General features: G+C 44.1%; 1 protein-coding gene across 1 annotated transcript in view; it reads left to right on the top strand.

Moving 5' to 3' along the window:
- The first annotated feature begins 2,689 nt into the window (after positions 1-2,689).
- Positions 2,690-15,280, top strand: part of Cdk4 (Cyclin-dependent kinase 4) — a 138,831-nt gene continuing 126,240 nt past the window's right edge. Inside the window, exon 1 of the mRNA XM_071582734.1 lies at positions 2,690-3,601. The gene's annotated coding sequence lies outside the window, so the exon portion shown is untranslated. The remainder of the gene's footprint in view (positions 3,602-15,280) is intronic.

Here is a 15,280-nt window from a genome sequence, read left to right as displayed (position 1 = left end):
AGCGTAATTTTTTAATAATGTCCATGTTGTAGTCCAGAGATGAAGAGAAAATGCCCAATTAAGATTAAATAATCCGGTGTGCTTCCAGGGTGACTTACCTCGACTCCAGAACAAAACCTCCACAAAATAAATTTGAGCTATTGGTTGGTGGATGCACCCGTAGAATACAATATTTCAGTTATGAAAGAGTTCAGTAAAGGAAAATTGTTTACCTTTGGTAAGCCTTCACTTAACATCCGAAGACTGAGTGCATTGAAAACTTCCTCAGAAATGTCACCCATACCAATTTTCACTGCAGCGAAATCGCTGGACGTGGGAATTTCCAGGAAGAACTGATGTTACCTCCCGAGGTTTTTTTTCATTTACTTTCAGTCATGTTATAATTTATTTTGGAAGCCCAGCCTATTGAAACTGCCTAGAATATATATTGGATGAAAATGGCATCCCTGAAAAAGAATTAGGAGCTAAAAGTAGGTAATTACTGATGAGTAAGCTTTGTTGTTCTTGTGCCCCTCTTGGTTCCGGTCTGTCGTTACTCATTTTTCATGTCTATGCAATATGCGATTCAAAACTAGAGTCCAACTATTTGCATTGAAAATAGAGGTAGGTATTTAATGCATAGCCTATCCCTGCGAACAAGAGTTAAGAATTCATTCACCTCTCTATTCACGGCGAAAAGACCAGAAGCAGGATCAAGAACTGGACTAAAGAAGGTGAAATTCAACTTTTGATTTAATTGAAACATAAACATCAAAATAAAGTCGAGTCCATATTCACTTGACCGGAATCAAGCTTGATCTTTCATACCTGCTTATTGAGTCTAAGATTTCTAAATGGCAATCAAGATCTCATTAGTCAAGAATAATCCATTAGGTTGTCCTGGAAAGTTTGTGAAAGTAGAGCATTCATTTGGTTTACATTTTTCGAATTGACTGATTTTGGATTATAATGAATGGTCATCCCATATATCGCGGGGCCCCGGGAGTGGTTCACACCCACCCCAGTCACGCCTTTGTCTTCGTTCTTTTAGAACATTAAGTCTAGCTAGGGCGACTACATAAAAAATTTGGTTTTGAGGTAATCATAAGTGGATTTAGGGTAATCGCACCATCAAATATTGGAAACGAGTAATTATAATTAGAACATTTTGTTGTGTTCCCTCATATTAAAAGACAACTCGCAAAAATAGTTTCAGAATTCACATGGGTATTTACCCTTTAGCTTGTGGTCTTATTATTATTGACGAGTTGGGAACGCCAAACCACAAAAACTGCAGTTATTGCTTTTTACAATATTTATTCATTTTTTGCAGAACACTGGGGAAGTATTTTATGTCTGCATCACGAAAAATATGTATTTTTCGTGCTTACCAGTTAGGCATTTTAAAATAGGGTATTTTATAAATTTAATTCGGTTAATAAGACATTGTACCGTTAATAGAGTGCACCTGGGCACCCTAGGCCGGAGGTGGCGAACCTGTGGCATGCGTGCCCAAAGTGACACGCAGAGCAATCATTTTGGCACGCAGAGCTGGGAGGTGATTCAGGCAATTCCACGGTTTTTTATTTATTCATTTTAATACCTACAAGCCACCACTAGGGTGTGTGGGAGGGGGAGAATACGCACCAGACTAATTATTACTCGAACATGACCCTACCGGGGTCGGGCAATGTTATTCTGACCCCTTATCATTCGTGAAAAAAATGACATGTTAAATCTATCTGTTCTACACTTTATCTCTCCAATTTTGATTAACATGATCTCTCCTACCGTTGTACGATGAGGATAATAATACATTTTCAACATCTCTGTTAAAGATACCTCCTTCCAATTTATGCAAGAGATATAAACCTGTAATTTAACCTTCGCTCCGTGAGTGATTCCCTGCCTAACTGCTCTAATATTTTGGATACGCTAATAAGTTGATCATGACAACGTGTTAATAATCTAGCTCCTCTACGGTGATCACTCGATGGGTTGGCACACGAGTAAAGAGTTAATACTCTTAGTTCTCCCCTGCCACACACCCTAGCGGTGGTTTGCAGGGTACTAAAATATGAAAAAAGCAGAAAAGCCTGCAAAAATCACATGCATATTATTATTACGTGCGTAAACGTTGGCACTCAACCGCCAAAAGGTTCGCTATCCCTACCCCAGGTTAAGGTCCCAAGCGGGCAATGACTAGTTTCGCATTTTTCTCGCCTTTATTCGAGTGGACTGAGTTAACGACACCTGCGCTACAAAACCGTCACCTCCGAAAGTGTTCTACGACAACCAGGCATCCCAGCAGATCTGGGAAGGTTGACCATCGACCTGCGCTAACACTCCTGGCAGACTTTTTCGTCCCTTGAATGTTTTTGCTGTCTCATTTCAAACCAAGCACCGTGCGCGTTGTTGCACCTCAAAACAATCGGCTCTCGCCTTCCTGTTTCAGCCGTGGCTCTCCAGCAACAGATGGCAGGACAGTAGCCTCCAGTGCTTTTTTGTCTGCCGTCTGCCTCCGAAGCTCTCCTCCGAGGAGCCCATTCATTTTCCACAGAGGTTGCCACCACCGCCTCCTCCCTCCTGCCCTCCCTCCTTCTTTCCCCCCGCTTCGCTCCCCTCTTCGCCCCTCCCTCAAACCCTTCCCCCCTCCACTCGCCTCGCCGCCGCCGTACCATTCCCTCTCCTCGACTCCGTCAGAGACCACCATCGGGGACTTTCGACTTCAGTTCGAGCCCGACCACCCCGTCTAATCCACGACCTACCACGAGGTGGCGCGAGTCAAAGAACTCTTCGCTCGGGGAGACCGGCTCCATTTACCTCCGGCGCCTCAACCACCGTCCTCTTCCCTACGCGCCTGGGGAACCACGTGGTTGTCGCGGAAGGGAAGCGAATCCAGTTTGTTCCTCCGGGGTTTCCGTGGGGTCCTAGCGGGCGAGAGTGTCGGTCGCCTGCGTTGTGCTAAAAGCAGAGAGGTGACCCGGCGCCTGGCGTCGTCCCCTCCCACCCACCTTCCTTGCAACCGGTGTTTTTCCTCTTCACGGGAACGATCGTGCCGGGGGATGTGCGTGTGTTCTCATTGAGTGTGTTGAACGCGTGATTATTTTTGTTTTGGTGCTCCAGTGAATCCTCACTCTTCTTGACACCTCCATCCAGTTCAAGCATTTGGAACCTCGCACGGGAAGTGCGTCGTCGGACCACACTGTTTCGCGGCCACCCCGAAGGAGGGAACGGGCGAGGGAGAGAGAGGAAGGGAGATAGGGAAAACAAGAGAGAGAAAGGCCAGGGGACAGCGGACAGTCGCCCTCTTCCTCCCCCCGATCCTCGTCCCGTTTTCTGAGACCTCAGTGAGCGGAAGTGTAGGAAGGAGTTCGGAAGTGGGAGAGGGGAACCCAGGAAGGAAGGGGAGAATTTGTTCGGTGGGGTTGTTTCAGTGTGGTGGTTGCCCTCCCTAGGGAAGACCGGGTGAAGTTGGCGAAAGGAGTTTGGGGTGGGGGACTCTCTCTGTGTGGCGAAAGAAGGGGTACAAGAGGAAGAGAAGGACGTCATTTATGGATGGTCGCATCCGGGGATCGACGCGTGAATCCTCCCGCAAAGTCGCCATGTTGGCGAGCGCTCGGTGAGTGTGACGTTTTTTTGTCTGCTTCCCCTCTGCGGGCTCACTTGTTGCCGCTCCCCGCCCGGCCGCAAGTTTAAATGGGCATGGCGGTGTGCGGTGGTATTTAATTTTCTCGTCTATGCACTTAACAACCCGCGCCCTCCCACCATCCCATCCTCCCACCCCTTCCATCTCCCTCACTCCTCTCCCGGGGAATTGAGCGCCGTCTTCCCTTCCCTCCTCCTTTCCCTTGCATTCCATCATCTCCCCTTTCCGTCGGCCTACCCTTGCCTCCCCCGTCATTTCCCTCCTTCCACCCCCCCTCTGCATGCCCTTATCCCCGTGATGTTTCTTGTCGGCGGCGTCTGCACCTCGCCCTCGCACCCCACTTCCTCTCGTTCCCATCCCCCAGATCTCACACCCTCATCCTGCTCCCGATTTTCTCTCTCCATTCAACATCAAAACCCATGCGATCATCGGGTCCAAACCCTCGACCCCTTTTATGCGTCCAGGCCGTGCACCGCTCGGAAGACGTTTAATACATTAGCACATGTACAATTGCCCGCAGAGTTTGGTGTCCGTGGAATGCACGCTTCGTCGCTTACAGATCTTGAGAATGTAGCACTAAACCTCGATCGCCCCTCGTAATTTGTAACAGCATAGGTTACATCTTGGTCTTTAGGCGAGGACGTCGCCGGTCTGCGGAGGGAGGCGGGGCGGAGGTAGGCGGCGGGGAGGAGAGGGGGAGGGAAGGAAAGTAGCTGTCAGCTGATCGCGCCGGCGACGACGTTCCCGACTGTGACGTAATTTCTGCCGGAGACGTCAATGTTTAGACTTTTGTCTCGCATTTATTCCCCGCCGCCGACTCCTCCGTCGCCCCCCTCCCACCGACCGGCATTCACAGAGTCTCCGACGCATCATTCCGCCCGAGGATCTCCCATTTCCCCGGTCCACCAATGGCATCCATCCCCCAATCCACGGTATCCCCTATTCAGGTTACCGCACACCCACACTGACAATGGTACCGTGCGCGACTCGCCGCAAAGTTTCCCTCCGTTAGCGGAACCGTGATCAACTGGCCAAATTAATGATCTGCAACCGGAGGCTCTGAGTCTGCATCCGTATCTGGCCTAATTAGTGATCTGCATCCGTATCCTTAACCGCGAAATTCACCAGTTTTCCTTATTCGCGGCCGTGTAATTTGGACAGAAATTTCACCAAATACTTGTTATTGACAATGTGCAAATGTAAAAATAAAGGGTTAATTAACGATGCATACATGGTACCCTGCAAGCCACCGCTAGGGTGTTTGGCAGGGGTTGCTTACACGCCAGACTACTTCTGAAGCAAAATACTTCCCCCCCCCTAGCGCGGTCGTGTAACGTTATTCTTGGTAATAAAGGCAGTGTTATAAATGGTGTCAGAACTAAATAATAAAATTTTTTTAGATAAACGTGAAGAATTCGCTGAGTGAATATTTCATTTTTGTGATTGCAGCCACAGGAATGTTGTTATATCTCGTTCGCGTTTAGGTCGCGTGCAGCGTTCAGGAGCTAGAGTTGCTGAATGTGTTATTAGCCTCGTCAAACTACGATAGAAGATTTATCGTGAATAAAATTGGAGATTTTTGGTGTGGAATAGATAGATTAGATAGATTAAGTGAAGAACAGATATATTTAAGAAGTAATTTTTTCCATGAGTGATAAGGGATCAAAATAACATTGTCCGACCGCGGTGAGGCATATTCGGGTCAAAATTAGACTGCTGTGTATTCACCCCCTGGCACACACCCTGGCGGTGGCTGGCAAAGTACTTAAATGTCTAAATATCTAAAATATCTAAAACTCTAAGCAGTATCTTAAAAGTACTCACGGTGCTCCCTGGGGACTGGACACTAAAACAAATTTCTAATTAATTGGGTGATTACCCTCCAGTCAACTTTTGAAGTAAAATTTTTTTTCCCCAAAACGCGGTCGGAAAATGTTAATAACATTGCCTAACTTAAGAGTATGGCAACTGGCCAGCATCTTTGTGCGATGATAAAGCACACAATCATGTTCAATGTATTAATCATTTGTTAGTTTAAATTAATAGTCCGCAAATAAAATGAAAATATGCTGCGTACGGTTTTTTTAACGGCATTGAGTTGATGGATTCTTATTTCATATGGAGAAGAAATGGAAGCGAATGCTAAGGAAATAAAAAGCCAAATCTTTTCCTTAAGAAATATTTAAAGATTGGTATTTTTTTCTTCCGATGAACCCCAAGCCTGTTAATAGATTTTTTTAATTCATAAATGTAGATTTAATTACTCGAAATGTGTGCAAAGCCATTGCCTCTGAAGCAACTAAAATTCCACGAAAATCAGTCATGTTATTTTCGGGGAGACGTCTCTGAAGAAACCTTTCACTTTTAGCGCGAAATGCACCATAAGCAAAGGAAGTAGTCATCGTCATTTCCCAAGAAGATTGAGTGACTTCGATTTTATATCTGTGTAATTAGTGATATAATTATATACATATATTATAAATATATAAATAAATAAATAAATAAATAAATAAATATATATATATATATATATATATATATATATATATATATATATATATATATATATATATATATATATTATATGTGCTCTTGTAATTCTCACTAATTCGGTAGACCGACGCTACTACTTTCCGGCCTCAGCCTATCTCTGGTCGAGAGCTTATTATCAGGCCTGTCGGAAGTGTGGCTTGAACCCGAGAGTAGGCTAATTTAAATGGGGGGAGAATAATAATTTGCTTTAATTCACGGCTGGGAGGGGGAAGGATGTACCTGCCCTCACCCCTCCGCTCCTATTGGTTTCAATCAATGAAAATGAACTTAATCCCTTGATATGTCTCTTTGGCAATACTGTTGAAAAAGTGTTATTAACCCCATCGTACTGCGGAAGCCGAGATCATATCAATACAATTGGTGAGATTAAGTGCAGCGGGCGTGCGGGTGGGAGTTACTTTTTTTCCAAGGAATTGTGACTGCGCACTTTTTTGGGTTTGATTCTGGTTGCCAACTGTCGCACCAGCGTTGTGTAGCGTTGGGGTCGTCTGAAGGGGCTGTCGTGTCCTCAGGATCGCGGGTGTCGCGGTGGACCGCTGCATCGTGTTGCTGGGGACTACGGAATCAATGTCGTTGGCGTGAGTTAGGAGTGGAGGAGGTCCGATGGCACTTCCCTGGTGAGCCCCTGAAGTTGCTTCTACCGCATTTACTACGGCATACAGGGTAAAAATGTCCGGGTCAAAATTAGTGTGCTGTGTGTATTCACCCCCTACCAAGCACCCTAGTGGTGGCTTGCGGGGTACGTAAATATGTGTTGACATATGTACGAGTAGAACAGATGTAATGTCATTTTTCTCACGAACAATAAGGAATAAGACGCTGTCCGACCGCGCTTGTGGGAAAAAGTCTTCGGGTCAAAATTTGTATGGTTTGTGATCACCCCTTGCTACACACCCTAGCGGTGGTTTGCAGGGTGCTAAAAAATAGATATAATCAAAGCTAGAGTGGGATAATTTCGTGGCAGCTGGAAAACTTATTGCTGTTTATGGATAATGTAGTGTGTGAAGTAAGAAACTTTCTCATTCGGGTGAATTTCTCTGCATTACTAGTCTTCGGGGCGTTCTGTTCTTTTTTACTTATTTTTATTTTATTACATAGTACCCTGCAAGCCACCTTTAGGGTGTTTGGCAGGGGGTGAATACACACCGTACTGATTTTGATCCAAAATACTTGCTCCCCTTAGAGCGGTCGGATAACGTTGTTCCCGTAACTTTCGTGGAATAAATGGCATCTTAAATCTATATCTCTTCCACCATTAATATCGCCAATTTTGCAGGCATGATGTCGCCTATCGCAGCACGATGGCGCTAATAATACATGTTCCACATCAGCATTAGAGAGACATACTTGCAATTTATGCAAGAGATTTAAATCTGGAATGTAATCTTTGCTCCGTGAGTGACACCCAACCTAGCTCCTCGAATAGTTTAGACACGCTACTCAGTTCTTTAAGACGACGTTTTACCAGCAAAACTTTTTTAGGAGCGCTTTGGGGGGATATTAATGTATAGGTTTATATTTTAAATTTAATACTGCATATTGATTAATTGGGCGTGGAATTCAGCAAACGTATACAAATAGCTCGATTTAAAGCAACTCCTTCGGCCTTTAATTCATGGATGATTTGAGCATTATATATTTTTTTTAATTTTTCAATTCAGTGTAATAGTAACAATTGGTATTACCCTTTCCGTCGTAATACAGAATCATGAGATAAAAATATCCGTGGTTGGATTAAAGACTTTTTAAATGGTCGGGTTAGATGTGATGGATGGAGTTAGCTCATATACAGTAGAAGGTACTTAGGATGTTCCCCAGGGAAGTGTTACCGGACCGCTTTTATTTAAACTTTACTTTAACGACATTGACTCCGCATTCACTAGTAAGATACGTTTATTTGCCGGTGATGCAGTGGTTTACCGTGATATCCGTGATCCTGAGAACACAGCAGCTTCATCAGATGACCTTAATGCCCTAAATGCTGGTGCGACACTAGGCAATTAGAGTTAAACTTAAAAAAAGTGCGTAGTGGTGAATTTTTGGGAAAAGAGAAATTCCCTCCCGAACGCCTACTGCATCGAGAACACCGACATGGAATGTTTAAACTCAATTGAATACATTGGCGTTACCCTCACTCGCGATCTCTCCTGGGTGAAACACATGCGGGGAATACGTGGAAAAGCTAACAGAAAAGTAGGATTAACTGGAAGAATGCTGGGTAAATTTGATGAAAAGATCAAAGAGAAATGCTATATTTCGCTGGTTAGGCCTCATTTAGAATATGCTTCAAGCATATTGGATCCTCACGAAATTGGATTAATTGCCGAATTGGATCGCGTGCAGCGTAGAGGAGCTAGATTTGACAAACGTTGTTATGGTTAACTTGGTAGCGCATCAAAATTATTATATATTATAGAGAAGCTAGTCTGGGAATCACTCATGGAGCGAAGATTAAATTACAGATTAAATCTCTTGCATAAATTGGAAGGAAGTCTCTTAAGTCTATGGTAGGAGAGGTCATATCAATAAAATTGGATAGATTAAGTGTAGAACAGAGAGATTTAAGGCGTCATTTTTTCCACGAACGATAAGGGATCTAAAAATACTGAAATTTAAGGATGTTATACTTTTACAGATGCCGTTGGAGTATTGAGAACATTAGTAGAAAGGAACAGCAAATAGAATCACAATGCATTGGTGTTCTTCGGGGGTTTTGAGAAGATGTTCTACCGCGCAGACTCGATAAATTTACTGGAGATGTTGCGGGATGTAGGGATAGACTGGAGAACTTAGGCTACTGGAATTGAAATGGCACCCACCTCCAGTACCGAATGACGATAGTTTTATTATTAGGGATGTCGTTTTTTAATCAATTATTGTTTGTACTAGTGCTACTAATTATATTCATTTCTACTTGCTAAAAAATACAAAATACAATGAGATCCCCATTGATATCTACCATAGTTCCGTTTCTGAAAAAATGGTTTATTGACAGTTTATTATGATATCGAAATAGCTGGTATTTCTTTGCTATTGTAAGCCTCGTGGCACTATCACTCAAAGAAGACTCGAGAAGATAATTCGATCGGAACAAGTTAGCATCATCCCTGCAGCACCCCCTTTGATACGGTGGTGTTCTTAAAATTTTCTCGACCCAAACTATGCTCCTCAAGAGCGTCTAGGGGCCCCCTCGTCGGTCGCGTTGTTCTGCTAGGGGGGCCCGCGAGTATCTCCGAATTGTGAAGAATCGCATGGGACATGTGAGGGGGGTCACCATGGTATTTCTATGTTAATGATGCCCCCCCAATCAGTCCGAAAATCCGGGAAAAGTAGGAAATTACCTGATTTTATCAATTTCGGGAAACAATAGGAAAATGGGGCGATTAAAAAAAAGTCGGGAGGTTAATATTCGAAACGGGGATATGGTATGGAAATTGGGAATTCCTGATGCAAATGGCGATCCTTCTAGTTTGGAAGATTGGTTCGTGTTTTCTCTGGGTCATCGCGCGTGAAGGCCTTGGCAAAAGTAAAAATTATTACTGTACTTGGACCGATTCCAATAATAACGTTGTTATACGAAGCCTTGAGGCACAAAATTATCCAGGAAAAAATGGGTAGTCAAATTCCATACTCTTGGGAGAAAAATTCGGTGAAAAGGACTGCATATTGGTCGGGAAAATAGGGAATAGGTCGGGCATGGGGATCCATGCGCCATCCAACGGCCACCCTGATACCACTCATCGGTTAGCCTTCTTCCTTGTAGAATCGTGAACGTAACTTTACTATCGCTGATTCGCAATGTATATTGTGCGGGAGGTCGTAGAAAAACGAAGTTTGATGAAGGTGTATACCCAACCCATAGGGGTCATATTTATTACTGGTAGGTGGGTGCAATTTTAAACGCCTGCATTCCTGGGTACTGTCGCTGATTTCCCAGGGACCTGAGCTGATTTAAACAAAATATTCCACGACCGACACATGTACTGACTCCGCAACGTCTACCTCGTTCAACTGAGATTTTTAAGTCTTTTTGTAATTTTCTCAACAGCTGTGCCTCTATGAAAAGCTCATTGTTGGATGGGCACAAATGTAGGACCCGCCCTGGAAGGAGTTGACCTCAACCTGTCAGGTGAAGACACTGGCGGATGAATTGCTCTATTCCAGAATTTCTCTCTTTACTGTTAACACATTCCACTTCCCCAGACAGTTCTCGCCTCTGCATTACAAACATCCCCCCTGGCCTTGCCAATCGCTCCAGTCGATCCCACATCCCCTCAGTCCCACCCCTTCCCGTTCGCGGTCGTCCAACCTGTCCCCTTCATTTAGCACCCTCCGTGGTTGTTAAGCTTAACGCTGACGAATCGGGATGTTGATTTTTTTACGTGGTGTCCTGCAATCTACCGCAAGGGTGTGTGGCGGGGGGTGACAACACACCAGATTACTTGAACCCAAAATAATTTCCTCCCTAACGCGGTCGGGCAACATTATTTTAATCCATTACCGTTCGTAAGGAAAATGGCATTTCAAATCAATCTGTTCTACGCTTAATATCTCTTAATTTTATTCACATAATTTCTCCTACCGTATTACGATTGGGCTAATAATACAAGGTCTGTACAAAAAATATGTGTGTGATCTACGCGGGCACTGCTTGACGGATCACAATCTGTGAGGTGTCATCTTATAACGGCGTCTGTTAGAAGTAAAACACCGCTTTGCTTGTGGACCTAGGACTTGTCTCCGCACCACAGCGATTCTTGTCTGAGCTTGCACACGCTTGATGTACAAGTTCTTGTGTGGGTGAGAATGAAGTTCTTAGAGAAGCAGCACGTGTGCATTGAATTTTGTTTAAACCTCGGGAAAAGCGCAACTGGAGCTTATGCAATGATTCAAGAGGCGTTTGACGATGAATCTGTGAGTCGGGAACTGTGTTTTCATTGGTACGACCGCTTCCAGTGTGGACAAACCTCGGCCGATGAAGAACCGAGCAGTGGCCGACCGTAGACGTCAACAAACGACGCCCACGTCAACAGTGTAAATGATTCAATGCGTGCAAACCGTAGGTTAGCTGTTAGGGCGATTGCCAATTAAGTTGAAATTAGTGTTGGATTTTGTTTCTCCATTTTGACAGAAACTTTGGGTATGCAGCGCGTCGCGACCGAATTTGTGCCGCTAGTGTTAACGGATGAACAGAGGCAAAAACCTCTTGACATTAGCCATGAACTGCTTGATTGTTGAAACGGCGACCGAAACTTCTTAAAAACAATCTTCACAGGTGACGAAATCTGGGCTTATGGTTATGAGATAAGAACCAAAGCCCAGTCTTCACAGTGGAAACGAATCTTTCCCACGATCCAAAAAAGCTTGGATGTCGCGATCGAGCGCGAAGGTGGTGTTGATCGTTTTCTTCGATTGGGAAGGGATTAATAATGATGACTATGTCCCCAAAGGCCAAGCAGTGAATGGGGAGCACCATATAGAGGTTTAGGGAAGGTTAAGACCCGCCATGTTGCGGAAGAGACCACAAATGTGGTAAAACAAGTCTTGGTGCTTTCATCACGACAACGCACCAGCGCACACATTGATTGTTACTGAGATTTTGTGCAAAAACAGCACACGGGTGGTCCCCCAGCCACCCTATTTTCCGGATCTTGCTGGGGGTAGGGGGCTTCTTCAATTCCTCATACTTTCTACCTGTCGTCATTCCATCTACATGTAACATGCCTACTCTCTTCCTGCCGAACGTTCCTTCCTCTGTGCACTGTCTGCAACATTCCATCCCCGATTGAAATACAATTTTTATCCACTTGTCTTTCTTTCGTGTGATTTCTGTCAGCGGCCCACTCCCTTCCTAGCACTTTCTCGTTTGTTTTACTTTCTGCCATCTTCGCTTTCTCTCCATCCGTCTCAACACCCACATCTTAAAAGCCTTCAATCCACGCCTATCATCTTGATTATGTTTCTGCATCGTACAAAACCACATTTCATATCAAAGTTTTGACCAGTCGTTTCTTTTAACATCCTTCCGTGACGTTTGGAATTGAAGCCTGGGCGAAATGATTCGAAAAGAGTCGTTGGAAGTTTTAAAAATCCTGTTCTACAACAATTCCATTTCGTTTATCGGGAGCTGGAGATGTCGTGATTCGGTTGTGGGAGTTCGGTGTGCGGGATATCGAATGTAACACGCGTGATAGGAGCTGCCAGAATCCCGGAAAATGTGCCTTTAATTTATTTTTTGTTCTGAAATTTCCGGAGAATAATTGAAATTGCCGAAATTTTAAGACTTTGTGTGAGACCATTCCTTAAAAATGAATCGTTGGTGCATTTTTTTCAAAATGCCTTTAATTAGAATAGTTTTAATGATTGTCATGTAGTCATAATTGAAAGTAGACTGTTCTATAGCATTTTGTAATGTTGCTCAAGAGTGAGTGGTGGGAATTTGATAATCGAGAAAAAGCCGATGGGAATAGTTTTTTATAATGATTAGAAAATGTTGGTCCATGGAGACATAAGGAAATATGGAGAACTAATATTTATGAAAAAGCAGTCAATGTAGTTTTTTTCTCTGTGGTGCTTCCCAGAAGAACTTGTTTGAATGAATCAATTGCCGTAGATCCTATAATATTTTTATTTTTTGCTTTTACAACGCATCCATGTCTTATAAAGCGGCCGAAACCATTTCTTTTTTCATCTTTTTATTATCTCTAGTAGCCTTCTTTCCTCTCCAAATGCTGTAAAGCTCTTCCGTCCTCAATTTTATCCGTCCATTTTATTCCCTCCATTCTTCTTCAGAATGAAGAATATGAAGGACGCGAAGGCCCTGCCAGAAGGCAGAGCACTTCATCATGATGAATTTGTGCCTCTGAACCGGATTGCTTGATGCTAATGTTCAAGGGAAATAAGTTCTTTCGGGTGGGAATTTAGCTCAAGCTCACGACAGTGTAGTGATTTCGGGATTGAGCTCCTTCCATGCATCCAGTAATTTTTCCGGATGGCTCGATTGTGGCGTTGCCATGCAAAGTCCTCGACGCTGTCCATCCACTGTGCATTATTCTTTCATACGTAATTTCTCTGGCGAATGTTCTCCGCGCGATGATGTTGCTCTTGGCGAATTTCAATTCGGACGTTTTTGATGACACAGTCACGGTTGTCTGCGTCAAGAATTCAAATGCCATCATGAATGATTGAACGCACGAAGTAAGGGAGCACGGGCTAATCACGTGGGAAATTTTACCCGCCGCGAAAGACCGTGAAAGGTGTTCAGAGGAAGCCGAAATTAAAGATCGAATGTGTTCGTGCCTGTTGTCGAAGCACACTCAGGTCAACTTCTTCCGGCGTTTCTTCAGTGTGCTCGCTAAGATTCATGTGTTTCTTCTTCGTGACCCTCACGCCACTGAATTAGTTCAACTGTTGAATTGAAAAAAAAAATCACTGTGGCTAAATACTTAGAAGTTAGCGATATGACGTCGTTGATCCACCTTTCAGTGATACCAACAACGTACAGCTGATTGTTGTTGCCCGACCTGCACCGAAATATTTGCACCGCGATTGAGAATGGACAGAATAAGATCCAAGAAACATAATGATAGTAATGCGTATCGCTTCATTTAGTCTCTCAACAGTAATGCATAATATGGCATGACTCATTTCGTATTGAAACAAAATGATAATTTTATCGTGTAATAGGTCAAAAATGTGTTACTGCCGTCATTTTGGATTATGAATGGGAATAAGTATCACGCTTAACGGTTATTGAGAAAATCTATTTCCCCGACCTCTTCCATGTGACCTTGTCGACAATTTAATTCGATACTATTATCATTCCCTCAGTAACACTCATTTAAATTGTATTTTTTTACTTGGTTGGCTCAGCGTCTCATTCTGGTGCAGTTAGCGGCTCGGATCACAGGTTTGCTATTGAGTGGTTGACGCTTTCTGTTCGCTAAAAGCGCAATGTCTTTTGAAAGGTATAGGGTTGAACAATTGAGCATGGGTTCGAGGTGGGTTCGCACGTACATAACTGCGCTGTTTCGCGCGGAGTACGTGGCCGTAGCGTAATTGCCAGCTCCGTCGTGCGACATACCACGGCCGTGTGTGCATGAGTGTTTCGCGAAACGCGAGACTCCTTCCCCTCCCTGAAGATCGAGGATCGAAATGAGTATGCGTGTGCCTTAGCTGAAGCGGCGCGTCTTGGTTCGCCTCGTGGGTCGAGAATATAATACGATTCGCGAGAGGAGTGCCGGCCAACCTCTTGGCCAACCCTCTCAGACGCGGGGGCCTCCCGTCCGTCTGTCTCATGGCCCCCCACCGCGCGCCACGCTGCAGAAAACGCGTTTTTTCTCTCGATGGATTCGAGTCGCCGAGACGTTCGCATCGAGGAGGCCGACTGATCGATTTCTCAGGGCGAGATGGTTCGAGGTGGTGAACCGGGAACAGGGAATTTTCGGGAGATAGGTGTCATTCTCGTCATTTAGGGGCGACGTCGAGCGAAACAATGATTCGATTCGCGGATGCCGAAAATTTTAAGGAATTTCCGGAGTTAACTCTGAGAAATGATCTGGGAGCGATTTATTTGTTCCTTAATTGGCGTGTCATCAGCGTTTTGTTAGCTCTAGGCATTCCTATTAACTGAGAAATGTACTTTCTCCGACCATGCAAGTTATTTAGAGCCCTTGGGCTATTTATCTAATTGCCTATTTACTTTGCTCCTTGAACGTTCCTTGGTTGAAAACGCTTAAAAACTCCGTTGTGAATATTCTTCGTTGAAGACTATTAATGTTGATTTTACTGGAAGCCAGACAAGTTAGAATGGCTAGCTCGCTCGCTAGTATCATCATCGCGGAATAAAAATCCTTGGCTCTGGCCAGTGCATCCCGGAGTTATACTCTCCTTTGCCAATAACTTCATTTCTCTCTGACATCAAAGAGTTTCACCACTTGTTTCTTGCATTTTAAAGTTGCTCTTCCTTTGTCGGCTTCGGTGAAACTATTTAGCGGAACTTAATTAATCTGCTAATCCAGAAAACCAATGTAATTCAGGAAAAATACACCGGTAAAATTGGAAAATGCCACTTGGCTCTTGGAATCACGGAAATGGTTA

The sequence above is a fragment of the Hetaerina americana genome, unplaced genomic scaffold (assembly GCF_022747635.1).
Source record: "Hetaerina americana unplaced genomic scaffold, ioHetAmer1.1.p SCAF_1, whole genome shotgun sequence".
NCBI lineage: Eukaryota > Metazoa > Arthropoda > Insecta > Odonata > Calopterygidae > Hetaerina > Hetaerina americana.
The sequence above is the reverse complement of the archived record's forward strand: the minus strand, read 5'-3'. Positions and strand labels throughout refer to the sequence as shown.